Here is a 15357-nt window from a genome sequence, read left to right on the forward strand (position 1 = left end):
GTGAAGTCTGGTGTCTCAACGAGAGTGTTTGTTCTCACTAAAGTCTGTGAGAGTGTTTACTCTCACTCCAATCACTAAAGAAAACAAAGGCTGAAGGCCAACACTTCTCACTACCATCTCCAGAAGGAGTCAAATAGACCCCAACCACAATACATAACAACCACTCAGTTCCATTACTATTACCATCATTATTCTTACGTAAGCTAGAGAAATCGAAGTAGGAGATTCAGTTGCACAGGTGAGCTGGCTATGCCTGGCTACGAAGCAGAGAAGGTGTGGGCATTTAGAATCTTCATTTCTCGTACTTTCGTGCTTTTCTACTTTGTCATTTCTATGATTTTCGTGGTTATTCTTTTTATGCATTCATCTAATTATGGATACACTTTTTTCTACTATTGGTAATACTATATTTTCCCCTTCCTTGGCTAGTTTTTACCTTCCTGTTCCTCCCTCTCCTTCCCTCACAAAAAGTAGTGCTTTGACTTTACCTTACTTTTAAATACTTGTGATTTTCTTTTTCATCCACTTCTTTTTATTTCTCAGAGTTTGTATTTGAACTTTTTTCATTATTGGGAAGCCCTTGTTTTCTACTATTTTGCTCTTTCCTTTTCTTCTCCGCAGCAATCTTCCCCACTCTTCTCTCTCCTTCCTTTATTTAACCCCACTTCTCCTGTGTCTCCCCCTTCACTATTATGATTTCCGCACTCGCCTGAAATATTGTTTAACCCCCTAATACCTTCTACAGTACCCCTATTGATATTGTAGGGATTTGTTTCCTTCTAGAATGGGCTTGAGAACTGAGCCTTCTGGGTTACTCAATAATACACACACACACACACACACACACACACACACACACACTTGGAAGAGATGGTCAAATCAGCAGATGAGCAGATCACAACACAAACACATAAGAAACATAACAATGAGAGGCTATAGAAAACTTCTCTAAGAGGTCTTCACTCCCCAGCTACTGAACTCAAAGATGCCAAAGAAGGTAAAATGCCAGATGGAGATTTTTAAAGTTTTCTGATAAATATCCTCAGTGGTCCCAAACAGCATACAAATATGTGGATGGATTCAACTCAGGCCCAAGGGGAAAGTCATTACCATAAAGAAAAAAGTCAGAAAAATAGATGAGACCATCAGCAATATTGATGAGAAGGTCAGCAATGAAAGAAAAAAAAATCAGAAATGAAATTGAGATTTTTTTTTGGACAGAAAAGCAGAAATACTGAAATGAAAATGAATTTAAAAATCACATCAACTGTCACCTAAAGCACTGACCAAGCAAAAGAAAGAATACTGGGGATAGAGAAAACAGCTAAGGAAATACTAAATTTGAACATCAAAAAGAAAAAAAAATGATTGTAATTTCCAGGAATTCTAGGAAATAATCAAGATACCAAGTCTAAGAATTCATGGGATAGGCAACTAGGATCCTCCCAAACCCAAACCCATCTAGCTGCCATCCAAACTACTAGCCACACCCAACCCCCAAACCTGCCTATCCTCCTACAACCTCAGTGGAACTCTGAATCACAGCTTGCTCAGACTTAAGAGGGACCAAGAGCTTGCTACAATACCGAGGGGATTAAGAGAGAGCACCAAGAGAGCAAACCAGGAGAGAAGACCAAGAGAACAGGCTAAGGGAGACCTCAGAGACTTTCTGAGACAGACATTGACAGTACAGAGCAGACCAAGAAATACTCCCAAACACTCAGACAGCTACAGTAAGGATTGGACTAAGACACGAAGACACTGTCGGCCTCATTTAAAGGAAGAGATGGGTAGGTACTAATGCAAGAGTTCCTCCATCAACCTAAAAAGCAACATGGTAACACCAGAACCCAGAGGTCACATAACAGAAAGACTTGATCATCCTAACCCAAAAGAAGTAGAAGAAAATGACTTTAAAAGTTACTTTATGAAAATGATGGAGACCTTTAGAGAGGAAATGAAAAACTCCCTTAAGGAAATGGAGGAAAAAACAAATAAAAAATGGGAGAAATTAATAAATCTCTCAAAGAAATCCAAGAAAACCAAGAAAAAACAATCAAACAGGTGAAGGAAACAGTTCAAGACTTGAAGACTGAAATAGAGGTAATAAAGAAAACAAAACTGAGGGAAATCTGGATATGGAAAATCTGGGTAAATGAACAGGAAGAACAGAGAGATGTATAACCAACAGAATACAAAAGATGGAAGAAAGACTCTCAGGCCCTGAAGATATTATAGAGGAAATAGACTCATTGTTCAAAGAAAACATTAAATCCAACAAACTCTTAACATAAAACATTCAAGAAATCTAGGAACCATGAAAGACCAAACCTAAGAATAATAGGGGTAGAAAAGGGAGATGAACTCCAGCTCAAAGGCACAGAAAATATACTCAAAAAGATCATAGAAGAAAACTTTCCCAACCTTAAGAAGAATATCCAATGAAGCTTACAAAAACACCAAACAGACTGGCTCAAAAAAAAATTCTCACTATATAATAATCAAAACAAAACATACAGAATAAAGAAAGAATATTAAGAGCTGCAAAGTAAAAAGGTCAAGTAACATATAAAGGTAAACCTATCAGAATACCACCTGACTTCTCAATGGAAACAATGAAAGCCAAAAGGTCTTGGATAGATGTGCTGCAGACACTAAGAGACCACGGTTGCAAGCCCAGACTATGATACCCAGCAAAACTTTCATTCACCATCGATGGAGAAAACAAAATATTCCATGACAAAAACAGATTTAAACAATACATATCCACAAGCCTAGCCTTACAGAAAGTACTAGAAGGAAAACCCCAACAAAGGATGCTAACTGCACCTACAAAAACACAGGCACCTGATAACCCCCCACCAGCATAACCTAAAGAAGGGAAACACACAAACACTACTACCAAAAAATAACTGGAATTAACAACTACTGGCCATTAATTTCAATTAACTCAATTCACCTATAAAAAGACATTTTTGTCAATCAAAATGCCAGCAAAATTCTTCACAGACCTTGAAAGGATGGTACTCAACTTCATTCATATGGAAAAGCAAAAGAACCCAGGATAGTCAAAACAATCCTGTACAATAAAAGAACTCCTGGAAGCATCACAATCCATAACTTCAAACTCTACTATAGAGCTACAGTACTGAAAACAGCCCAGTATTGGCATAAAAACAGATAGGAGGACCAATGGAATTGAATTGAAGACCCAGATATTAATCCACAAACCTTCAAACACCTGGAAAAAAGAAAACATATTTAACAAATGGTGCTGGCATAACTGGATATCAACATGTAGAAGAATGAAAATAGATTCATATCTATTACCATGCACAAAACTCAAATCCAAATGGATCAAAGACCTCAACATAAAGCCAGCCATACTGAACCTCATAGAAGTGGGAAGTACACTTGAATGCACTGGCACAGGAGACCACTTCCTAAATATAACCCCAGTAGCACAGACACTGAGAGAAACAATTAATAAATGGGACCTCCTGAAACTGAAAAGCTTCTGTAAAGCAAAGGACATAGTCAACAAGACAAAACAACAGTCTACAGAATGGGAAAAGATCTTCACGAACCCCACATCAGACAGAGGCCTGGTCTCAAAAATACACAAAGAACTCAAGAAATTGGTCATCAAAAGAACAAATAATCCAATAAAAAATGAAATACAGACCTAAACAGAGAACTCTCAACAGAGGAATCTAAAATGGCTGAAAGACACTTAAGGAAATGCTCAACATCCTTAGTCATCAGAGAAATGCAAATCAAAATAACTCTGAGATTCCATCTTACACCTGAAAGAATGACCAAGATAAAAAATACTGATGACAACTTATGCTGGAGAGGTTGTGGGGTAAAGGGAACACTCCTGCATTGCTGACAGAAGTACAAGCTGGTACAACCCCTTTGGATATGTATCAGTGTGGTGATTCCTCAAGACCCAGTAACACTACTTTTAGGTATATATCCAAAAAATGCTCAATCATGCCATAAGGGCATGTGCTCAACTATGTTCATAGCAGCATTGTTTATCATATTCAGAACCTGGAAACAACCTAAATGCCCCTTGACCACAGAATGGATAAAGAAAATGTGGTACATTTACACAAGGGAGTACTACACAGCAGAAAAAAATAACGACATCTTGAATTTTGCAGTCAAATGAATGGAGCTAGAAAACATCATTTTGAGTGAAGCAACACAGACCCAGAAAGATAATTATCATATGTATTCACTCGTAAGTGGTTTTTAAACATAAAGCAAAGAAACACAGTCTACAAATCACAATCCCAGAGAACCTAGACAACAACAAAGACCCTAAGAGAGCCATTCATAGATCTAATCTACATGAGAAGTAGAAAAAGACAAGATCTTTTGAGTAAATTGGGAACATGGGGACCTTAGGAGAGGGTTGAAGGGAAGAAGAGAGGCGGGGAGGGGAGCAGAAAAAATGTAGAATTCAATAAAAATCAATAATTTTTATTTTTTAAAAAAGACGCAGGCTAAGAGAATGGATTAAAGACCTCAATATAAATCCAACCACACAGAACCTGATAGAAGAGAAAGTGGGAAGTAGTCTTCAATGCATGGGCACAGGAGACCACTTCCTAACTATAATCCCAGTAGTACAGATACTAAGAGCAGCAATAAATAAATGGAACCTCTTGAAACTGAGATGCTTCTGGAAAGCAAAAGACACAGACAAAAAGGCAGCCTACTGAATGGGAAAAGATCATCACCAACTCCACATCAAAGGACTGATCTCCAAAATATATAACTAACTCAAGAAATTAGACATTAAAATTCTAATTAACCCAATTAAAAATGTGGTATTGAACTAAACAGAAAATTCTCAACAGAAGAATCTCAAATGGCCAAAAAATACTAAAGGAAATATTCAACATCCTTAGCTATCAGGGAAATGCAAATAAAAACAACTCTGAGATACCATCTTACACCTGTCAAAATGGCTAAAATAAAAAACACTAAAGATAACTTATGCTGGAGAGGATGTGGAGTAAGGGGAACACTCATCCATTGTTGGTGGGAATGCAAACTTGTACAACCACTTTGGAAATCAGTATGGCGGTTTCTCTGAAAATTGGGAATCAACTTACCTCACGATCCAGCAATACCACTCTTGGGCATATACCCAAAAGATGCTCAATCATACTACAAAAGCATTTGTTCAACTATGTTTATAGTGACATAATTTGTAATAGCCAGAACCCAGAAACAACCTAGATGCCCCTCAACCAAAAAATGGATAAAGAAAATGTGGCACATTTACACATTAGAGTACTACTCAGCAGTAAAAAAACAATGACATCTTGAATTTTGCATGCAAATGGATGGAATTAGAAAACACTATCCTCAGTGAGGTAACTCAAACCCAAAAAGATGAATATGGTATGTACTCACTCATAAGTGGATACTAGCTATAAACAAAGGACATTACGCCTATAGTTCATGATCCTAGAGAAGCTAAGTAAGTAATAAAGTGAACTCAAAGAAAAATATATAGAAACCCACCTGGAAATTGGAAATAAACAGAATTGACTGGCAGGGTTGGGAGCATGGGGGTGGGGGAGAAGGGAGGGTAGGAAGAGAAAAGGAGGGGAGAGGAGGAAAGGAGAGGAGAACTTGAGGGAATGGGGTGGTCGACATGGAGGAAAGACAGAGATGAGAGCAAGGAAAGAGATATCTTGATTGAGGGAGCCATTATGGGGTTATTAGAAACCTGGCTCTAGAGAAATTCCCAGGAATCTAAAAGGATGACCCCACCTAGGACCCTGGGCAATAGAGAAGAGGGATCCCGGTCTTGACTTGCCCTGTAGTCAGACTGATATTCATCATAAATATCACCATAGAGCCTTCATCCAGCAACCGATGGAGGCAGAGGCAGAGACCCACATCAAAGCACTGAACTGAGCTCCCAAAGTCCAGTTGAAGAGTGGAAGGAATGAGAATATGAGCAAGGAGGTCAAGATCATGATGGGTTCACCCACTGAAATAGTTTGCCTGAGCTAATGGGAGCTCACCAACTCCAACTGGACTGGGAAGGAACAAGCATAGGACTAAACTAGTTTCTCTGAATGTGGTTGACAGTTGCATGGCTGGGGCAGACTGAGGAGCCACTGGCAGTGGCACCAGGATTTATCTCTACTGCATGTACTGGCTTTTGAGGATCCTATTCTCTTTGGATGTATACCTTGCTCAGCCTAGATATAGTAGAGAGGACCTTGGACCTTCCACAAGGCAATGTGCCTTACCCTCTCTGAGGATTAGATGGGGGTAAAGTGGGAGCGTGTGTGAAGGGAATGGGAGGAGGGGAGAGAGTGGGAACTTGGATTGGTATTTTTTTTAAAAAAATCTAATAAATTAAAGAAAGAATTCATGGGATAGAAGAAAGAGGGTGTGTGTATATATATACATATATGCATACATACATACATATATATGTATGCATATGTGTGTGCATATATGTTATATATATATATATATTTGTATATGATATCTACTAAAGGCATAGAGAAAATCTGTTTAATGAAATCATAGCAGAAAAAGTCCCAAACGTAGGAGAAGGCAAACACAAAAAAACATTTAGAGATCCAAATGAGCCTCACCAATAAATAACATCTCCATGACACAATACAGATGTCAAAACGTGAAGCTGTGGAAAAATATTAAACACTGAAGGGAGAGAACCATCAAGCTACCTGCACAGGGAAACCGTCAGGACTGCACCAGCTCACCTGTCATTAACCCTAAAAACCGAAAAGCATGAAATGCTCTATCTCAATAGATGAAATAAAACAGCTATGAACCGAGACAGTTACATTCAGCAGGGCTGCCTTTTGAATCTTCTGGGAACACAAGGACATTCAAGATAAGCACAAACTCATATAGTTAGATATCGTTTGATACTATAGTATTTTTCCAACATAGATTCTGCCAATTCAGAAGCATGGGAAGCCTTTCAATCTTCTAGCATTTCTTCATTCTTCCTTCAGCATCCTAAAGTTTTCATTGTGAAAGTCTTTTGTCTCCTTGGTTAGATTTATTCCAAGGTATTATTTTTGCTATTGGGAATGGGATTCCCCCCAACACAGCAGTTTCATTCTCAGCACGTTTATTTTTGGCATATCAAAAAGGGGAAGCTTGTGTAAAGCAAAATTAGCCAGAATCAGAAACACAAATGCATCCTCTTTTTCTCCAAAAACCAAGAGCTACGTTTAAAAATTGTATGTGTGTCTATTTACTTATTATCTGAGGTCATCAAATTAGAAAAGAGGTCATGAGAGAGAAAAAACTTGAAAGTGTGGGAAAGGGGAGGAAAATGGAGTACATGGAGTACATTAGTGAGGAAGTAGGAGTTTCAGGGGCATCTTGGGGAAGTCAGAGAGTAAGCCAGAGGGGACAGAGGATCCTGGGACAACAATGTGAAGGGAAACCAAATCAGAATGACAGATATATAGGTGTGTGTGTGTGTGTGTGTGTGTGTGTACATATATATATATATACACAACATTTTCATATATATGAAGATAAATATGAAATTTCATATGTGTATGTATGTGTGAATGTATGTATGTATGTATGTATTCATGTTACAATGAATCTGATACTCTATATATGCTTGTCCTAGTACTTTTCTATTGCCATGACAAAACAAACACCATGACCAAGGCAACTTATAATAGAAAGCATTTAACTTGGAGGCTTACCATTCCAGAAGACTGGAGTCCATGATCATCATGATGGAGATTAGGGCAGCATGCAGGCAGACATGCCACTGGAACAGTAGCTGGGCACGAACAACTGATCTACAAGCATAATGAAGATACCTAGAAAGTTAAGGGGGAATGTCTTGGGCTTTTGAGACCTCAAAGCTAAACCCAGTGACACACCTCCTCCAGCAAAGTGGCACCTCCTAATCCTTCCTAAATATTTTTATCAACTGAGGACCAAGTATTCAAATATATGAGCCTATCGGGTTAGAAGTAACTTGGTAGCTGATCGTCATGGTGAAGTCTAATAGAGTTAGAGAGGAGCCTCCTCCAAAATGAGGAGAACCAGGCTGGTGGCGCCTACATTCCCCAGCGTCAAAGAGCTCGAACCAGCAGTCGGAAGGGTTGCGTATGGGCGGGCAGCAGTAATATCTGGGACTTATCAGTAATATCCTTCCTTTCCTTTCATTTTTCTGAAACTTTAAAAGGGGTTTAAAATTTATTTTTGTCTCTGTCTTGCACACTAACTTAAAAATTAACTAAAACAATGCTAGCTTGTTGGATCATTGAGTATTCAAGCACAGGAGGGAGGCTAACTCTGGAAAGGCCCTTCTGGGAAAAAGACAAAGTTCTCAAAGTATAAAAGTATGGCCTGCGGTTGTTGATCTTACTGGAGACGTCCCATAGTTCTCAAACAAAAACACTTCAACATTTTCTGTAAGTTTAATTATAATATTCCTTGGTTTCTCTATAGTCTCCATATAATCGCTTTTAAAGGCAGTACATAAATCACAAAGTCTGTTCTTGTTATTAATCTCGACAACTGTTGTACGGAGCTCTTTTGGTCTCCATCAGCATTTTCATAGAATTTTTCTGTGTAAATTTACATTGTATTAGTGACTATTATATCTCAGTAGTAAACAAATAGAAAGATTAAGAGGGGGCTGTTGAATGTAAAAGCAGCTGGCAACATTAATTCAACTCTAACCTTTAAATTCAAAGAGTATCTTTTTAAATCAACTGTTAAGTGTGGTGATTTTGTGCAACTAAGAAAAATGAAAAAAAAAAAGTCTGAAACAACCACAAATCCCTGATAAATAAATCTTCTTGGACGCTTAATCTACGTGCCCCTTGGGTATTGCTTTTGTAAAACTTTACCCAGTAGCTTGGACAGAAAAAGAAAAATATTTTGCATCTACATTCCTCCCTTCCCTTTTGGCAGTTAAATCTAGCCACAGGATGTGCATATGGTCTAGGCTTGATAATCAAAATAATCCACCCCCCTAGCCAGTGGTCGTGGCTTCCAACACGAACATGACCCAGACTGGGGAAATCAGTTTTTCCCTGTGACTTCTTTCCATATTTAGGCATGACAAGACAGTTCTGTCACTCTGGAATCCCAAGTTGCGGAGTTCATGCAGCCCTTCTTCTGCCACAAACAACAAATCTTAATGAAAAGGGAAACCAAGGGAAACTCCAGTGCTAAGACATGCAGCAGGCAAGAAGCCTGGTCATGCCTGCTAAGCAGCAGCACACAGCAGCACAGCACCCCTAGACGTCTCTGTACCCTTGCTGATGAGCTAATTCAGGGCTTGCCATCCCTTTTAGGCTGGCAGGAGGCAGATCTCTATCACTGTATAAAAGTCTTATCATCTACAGAGGACTAAAGCTAGCGACGGATTTTATATCATCGTTAGACAAACCACAGCCACTGCTCTGCGAAAGCAATTCGCCTTTCTCCAGAGCAAGGACAAGATATTGTCTGTCGGTAAAAGAACGATGAATTTTATGTATCAAGTAAAATGAAAAAGGCTGCAATTACCCAAGTATTATTTGACCTTGTATTCATGACAATGGGGGAAGGATACAACTCAAACCCCTGGTCCACAGAATGGCAGTAACACATATTCTTAATGTTACATCAGAAGGAACTCTCGTAAAATTCTGGTGTCAAAATGATACTGTAATACAAACATAATGCCCATAGCATATAAAGTGAATGGAAGTGTGTGGACTGTAACATATTCTCTTCAGATGGTGAAAATGATTGATATTCAATGCGTGAAGAAATTCCTGATTTCTGTGCAGCATGTAAGAGGTTGAAGCATTTACTGTTTTGTTTTGTTTTGTTTTTTCCCTTTCGGCTGTCATTGAAAACTTCCACTGTACAAGAATTTTCATGGAAGTCATTTTGTGATTCATGGGTAGACTGGAAAGGGACACTGGAATTGTTCCTACTTCTACAACAGTTGCATGTCCAGCAAAGATGTGTGCCTGTATGCCAATGCCTGTGATACTTTATCATTAGGGAACTCCTCGGGTTAAATTACCCAAAGCCAATGAGAATAGAAGGGTCAGGTCATCAACAGTCACTGAGCGACTTAAGCCGTTTTATTTCAGGAGGCTAGACACACTCTATTTCTGCTACAAAGCAAAAACTAATTCTATTCTTATAGTAAGAAATATAACATTAAATGTGCCAGTTTAACCATTTCTACCTGCTGTTCAGTGGCGTTAAGTATGTCTGCATTGTTGCAGCGATCTCTAGAACTTTCTCCTCTTACAATGCTGAAGTTCTATACCCAGACAATAATTATGCCCCCCCCCACGGTCCCTCTTCCTACTCTGGCCACTCCTGGATGATTCAACTACTTCCTCTTCAGCTAGCTGTCCAGTAGAGCTGTCTGCTTTGTCCCTCCCTCAAGTCTCTCTGCTAGACTTTGTCACTCTGCTGTCTCTGCCATTTCTTTCTTGTTGTGCCCACACTACTGAAAGCGAGCAAGAAAAGATTACTTGAGATCCTTAATTGAGCCTGATGCTACACCACCAGGGACGGGGCTGACACTAGAGAGTGTCTCTCGGCTGACTCCCGGTAGAGCCTAAGCAGCCTGCTTATATCACAGCCAACCCTTCCCCCATCCCTACCCCCACTCCCTCACCCCCCGCCACTTGTTTTAGACCAATCACAACCTTGTCTCTTAGAATCTGTCACAGCCATCAAGATTAATATTTTGACCAATCACAACTTTGCCTTTTTAACACCATTTATGTGACAGGACCCATAAATATTGGTCCGTTCTACCTTAACTAAAGGTCAGAGAGCTGGAAATTACTTCGGTTCTTTCAAGGTTATTGTCAACAGTTCAGACAAGTACGGCTAATATCCAGACCTGGTATTTCAGGTACTATGAAGTAGGTCTGTTTCTACCTCAAAGAAAAGTCTAAGGATTCAACTAGTTTCCTATTCCTTTAGAGAAATAACAACGGATTCGACCCAGGGAGTAGTTTGTCCATGTAATGTTTTGGTCTAGGGTGTGAGACGTGTTTGTCTTGTTTTGGCAACAGAACGTTTAACTGAGAATGTAGACAGTAAACCTTCAATTGATTTGTTCATTCCTTGTATCATGTAAATGCAGTTTTTTATCTTTCTCCTACCTTTAGGGGTCGGGGTATTTAAGCAAATGGAAATTAAATGCGGGCAATTTTTAGTGCTCACTGGAACTCCCTCCTGGTACTATCCTATGCTTCTGTTTATTATTTTCGTTCATGTCTTCCTTCTCTTTATTTTTCTAATCCCCATGCCCCTACTCTGGTAGGCGGGATCCTCATCAAAGCCGCTCTCCAACACTTATTCCCATTCCCTTTGAGGCCATTAGGGAAAATGCTCCTTTCTGATTTAGGAAATTACTATAGATCATCCAAATTTCAAAGGTTAATGATATTAAAAGCCTGACATAAGTGGTTTCTGATGGCCCTGACTGAGGCTGTGATTTCCGGAGCTGGGGTAAAAGCTGTGATTGTTAGGTAGTTTCTCAGGGTGTCCACAGCGTTCCAGATATCTGGTGCTGTCTGACAACTCATTTGCTCAAGGCACCGAAGTCAAGATAGAAGGGTCAGATTGCCCATCCTCTAATGTTCTTGTTATTACAGAAAAATGAACATCAATAGAAGAGTTTGTAATACATAAATAATTTACCACGGACACTAACAATACTTTCAACAGTGCTTAACACTGCCCAGTCAGTACCAGGGAAAGGTAAGTTCCCCAGACTGTCCCACAAGCACCTCTTTGAGAACTTGAGTTAGATTCTTCTGAATAGAAATGTAGGTTTGCTATATCATAAAGAAGCATTGTGTTTTTTTTTTTTTTAAGGAATCTCCATTTTCCCCAATGGCTGCCCTGTTTTCCTATCAACTATGCCGAAGGGCCTTTACATCACACCCTCACAAACATCTGCTCCTTTTATAGCAGCCATCTTGATGAGTGAGAGAGGACATCTCATTGCGGTACTGACATATGTTGCCCTAGTGATTAGTGATTTTGAGCATCTTTTCATGTGTTTATGCTCCATTTGTATGTCTTCTTTGAAGAACAATCTACTCAATTCTCTTGGTCTTTTTTGTTTAATCCAGTTGTACCTAGAATGTCCCCTAAAAGCCTGTTTATCTCCATCTTTAAAATGCAGTCCCCAGCCTGTGGCTCCCCAGGGAGGGGGTGAAACTTCTTTCAGGAGTTGGGGGCCCAGTGGAAGGAAATTTGGTGACTGGGCATATCTTGAAGGAGACCTCTGGAGCCCCTCCAGAGGGGTAGTGACTTCCTCCACCATATACTCTTCCCCCATCATGATTCTATCTCATCAAAGGCCCAGAGAGCAATGGGCCCAAGCAGCCATTGACTGAGACCTCTGAGGATCTCTATTCTGCCATTAAAGGAAACCAAAGTCACCACTCCATATGAGAAACGCCACAGGGCAGGTAGGATGATCACACCATTCAAAGGCAGATGGCAAATTGCCACCTGAGGAATTTGGAGATGTCTGACATGGCTCAGATGAGACAAGTGACCACGTAGTACCCAGTCCCAACATAGCTCCTATACCTGAGGCTCAGGGAGCACCACAGAAGAAGCAGGCAGAAAGATTGTAAGAGTCAGAGAATCAGGAAGTCTAATATGAGATTTTGTCTCCTAGACATGGCAGGGAAGTTATACCCATGATACCTAAACAAGACCCAAACAGTGGTAATATTAATAAGCATGTTAACAGGAAAGGGGACATTAACAGGGTCTCACCCTTAAAATAGATTTTGTTTAACTGTATTAGTTCTTATCAGTGTTTTTCAGAACGTTCAAGGTTTTTTTTAATTGACTTTTATTGACTCTACATTTTTCTCTTCTCTCCTCCCTGCCTCTTCCCTTCCCATTTCAACCCTCTCCCAAGGTCCCCATGCTCCCAATTTACTCAGGAGATCTTGTCTTTTTCTACTTCTCATGTAGATCAGATCTATGTAAGTCTCTCTTAGTGTCCTCACTGTTGTCTAAGTTCTCTGGGATTGTGGTTTGTAGGATGGATTTTTTTTGTTTTTTTGTTTTTTTGCTTTATGTTTAAAAACCACTTAAGAGTGAGTACATGTGATACTTGTCTTTCTGTGTCTGGGTTATCTCTCTCAAAATATTTTTTTCTAGCTCCATCCATTTTCCTGCAAAATGGATGCCACTATTTTTTTTCCTGTTGTGTAGTACTCCATTGTGTAAACGTACTACATTTTCCTTATCCATTCTTTGGTCAAGGAGCATTTAGGTTGTTTCCAGGTTCTGGCTATGACAAACAATGCTGTTATGAACATAGTTGAGCACATGTCCTTGTGAAACGATTGAACATCCTTTGGATATATACCAAAAAGTGTTATTACTGGATCTTGAGGAAGGTTGCTTCCTAATTTTCTGAGAAATCGCCACACTGACATCCAAAGGGCAACCCAGCTTGCATTCCCACCAGCAATGCAGAAGTGTTCCTTTTACTCCACATGTTCAAGGTTTTCTAAACATAAAACAGTGTGTGCTCTGACCAGTGGTAGCCTTGTTCTTGTTGTTGTTGTTGTTGCTGCTGCTGTTTGTTTTGGTTTTTTTTTGTTGTTGTTGTTTTCTGCAGTCTGGTCTTTCCTTTTTTCTCTCTAATTTCTCTTACTAAAATTTCCATCGCTGTGTTAATATAATAGCGTGTTAATATAATAGACTCACAACTTTCTGTCTTGTTCCTGGTTTTTAGAGACTAAAAGTTGTACCCCACCAAGTGTCATGTTTGCTGTGATCTCTTCCATCACGCCTTGTTGAGGCATCTTCCTCCTATTCAGAATCGGGGTGGTTTTCTTGCAAAGTGATGTTGCCTTTGTCAAATGCTTGCTCCCAGTCCCTTGAAATGTAGCATGTCTCTTTGTCCTCTATTCTGTCATCACGGTCCCCACACTGACTGTTGCTCATCTATTGATTCATCCTCCTATTCCAAGTATAATCCCCTCCCCCACTCTCCTGCTTTTCGTGTGTGGTCCTTTAACTGCGTTGCTGAATTCAGTTTTTTAGGAAACACCTGAAGGATTTTGAATATATGTGCATCGGGGAAATGGCTGCTGGTTTCATCCTCCCATCGAGCCCCTGTCTGGCTTTGTATCTGGGTAAAGCTAGCCTCCTACAGTGAGTTTGGGGGTGCTTCCTCCTCTTCTGTTCATTGGAAAAATTTGAGAAGGATTGGTGTCTGTTCTTCCAATGTTTGGTGGTGTTTCCTGCGAAACTAGCCACTCCTAACACTTGTTTATTGGGAAGTCTCACTGTCCTTCCAGCTACAAGTATGCTTTGGAGTTTTTTATTTCTTCATGATTTAACAATAAAAATCTGTGTATTTTTCAGAAATTTCTCAACTTTCTCAGAACTATAGAATTTACTAATACATAATTGATTTTAAATAATCATTTTTTAAATATTTTATTTATTTCATGTGTATGAGTGTTTTGTCTGTCTGTATGTATGTGCACCATGGATGTGTCTGATGCCTCCAGAGACCAGAAGGAGGAATCAGATCCCCTGAACTGGAGTTACAGATGGTTTTAAGCCTCCATGTGAGTGCTTGGAATTGAACCTGGGTCCTCTGTAAGAGCAGCCAGTGCTTTTTCTCACTGAGCCCCAGAACATCACTGTCTGTAGTCATCCTTCATAGGCCTTATTACTGTGACACCAGTTCTAATGTACTCTTTTCCATTTCTAATTTTAGTGCTCTTTCTCCCTCCCTCCCTCCCTCTCTCCTTCCCTTCTCTCTTTCTCTCCTCTCTCCTTTAAAAGATTTTTGTTGTTGTTGTTGTTATTTTACATTTTCAACAGAAACAACTTATCCTATTGTGTTTATCTTATAGTCTACCTCGCCGTTCTCTCTCCTAAACTATGTTCCCTTTCTCTGCCTACTTGGGTTTAGTTTGTTCTTTGTATAGGTCTTCGAGGTGTGAAGTCGGGTGGTTGACTGTCATGTCTCCTGCAAAGAGCCTCCCTTTCACAATTGCTTTCCTTCTGTCCCATACGCTTTGGCAGTCTGTGGCTTCCTCTTCCTTTGTCCCCAGACAGTTTTAGAATTCCCTCGTGTTTTCTTCTTTGATCCACTGACTGTTTAACTTCTACACATCATGAGATGTTTGTTCCTTCTGCTACTGATTTCTAGTTTCGTTTCACTCCATTGTGCAGAAATGGGTTTTTCAAAAAGGCTTGATAATAACAGTGAAGAATATTTCTATGAATTGAAACGACTTGCTCAAGTCGTTATATGTTAACAGCATAGTCAATACCTGCTGTAAC

The 15357-nt window shown here is 39.6% G+C and overlaps 1 protein-coding gene across 1 annotated transcript in view; it reads left to right on the top strand.

Moving 5' to 3' along the window:
• Nxpe4 (neurexophilin and PC-esterase domain family member 4) overlaps positions 1-15357 on the top strand; it is a 244425-nt gene that overhangs the window by 137458 nt on the left and 91610 nt on the right. The gene's annotated exons all lie outside the window — the stretch shown is intronic.

The sequence above is a fragment of the Myodes glareolus genome, chromosome 4 (genome assembly GCF_982192425.1).
Source record: "Myodes glareolus chromosome 4, mMyoGla1.1, whole genome shotgun sequence".
NCBI lineage: Eukaryota > Metazoa > Chordata > Mammalia > Rodentia > Cricetidae > Myodes > Myodes glareolus.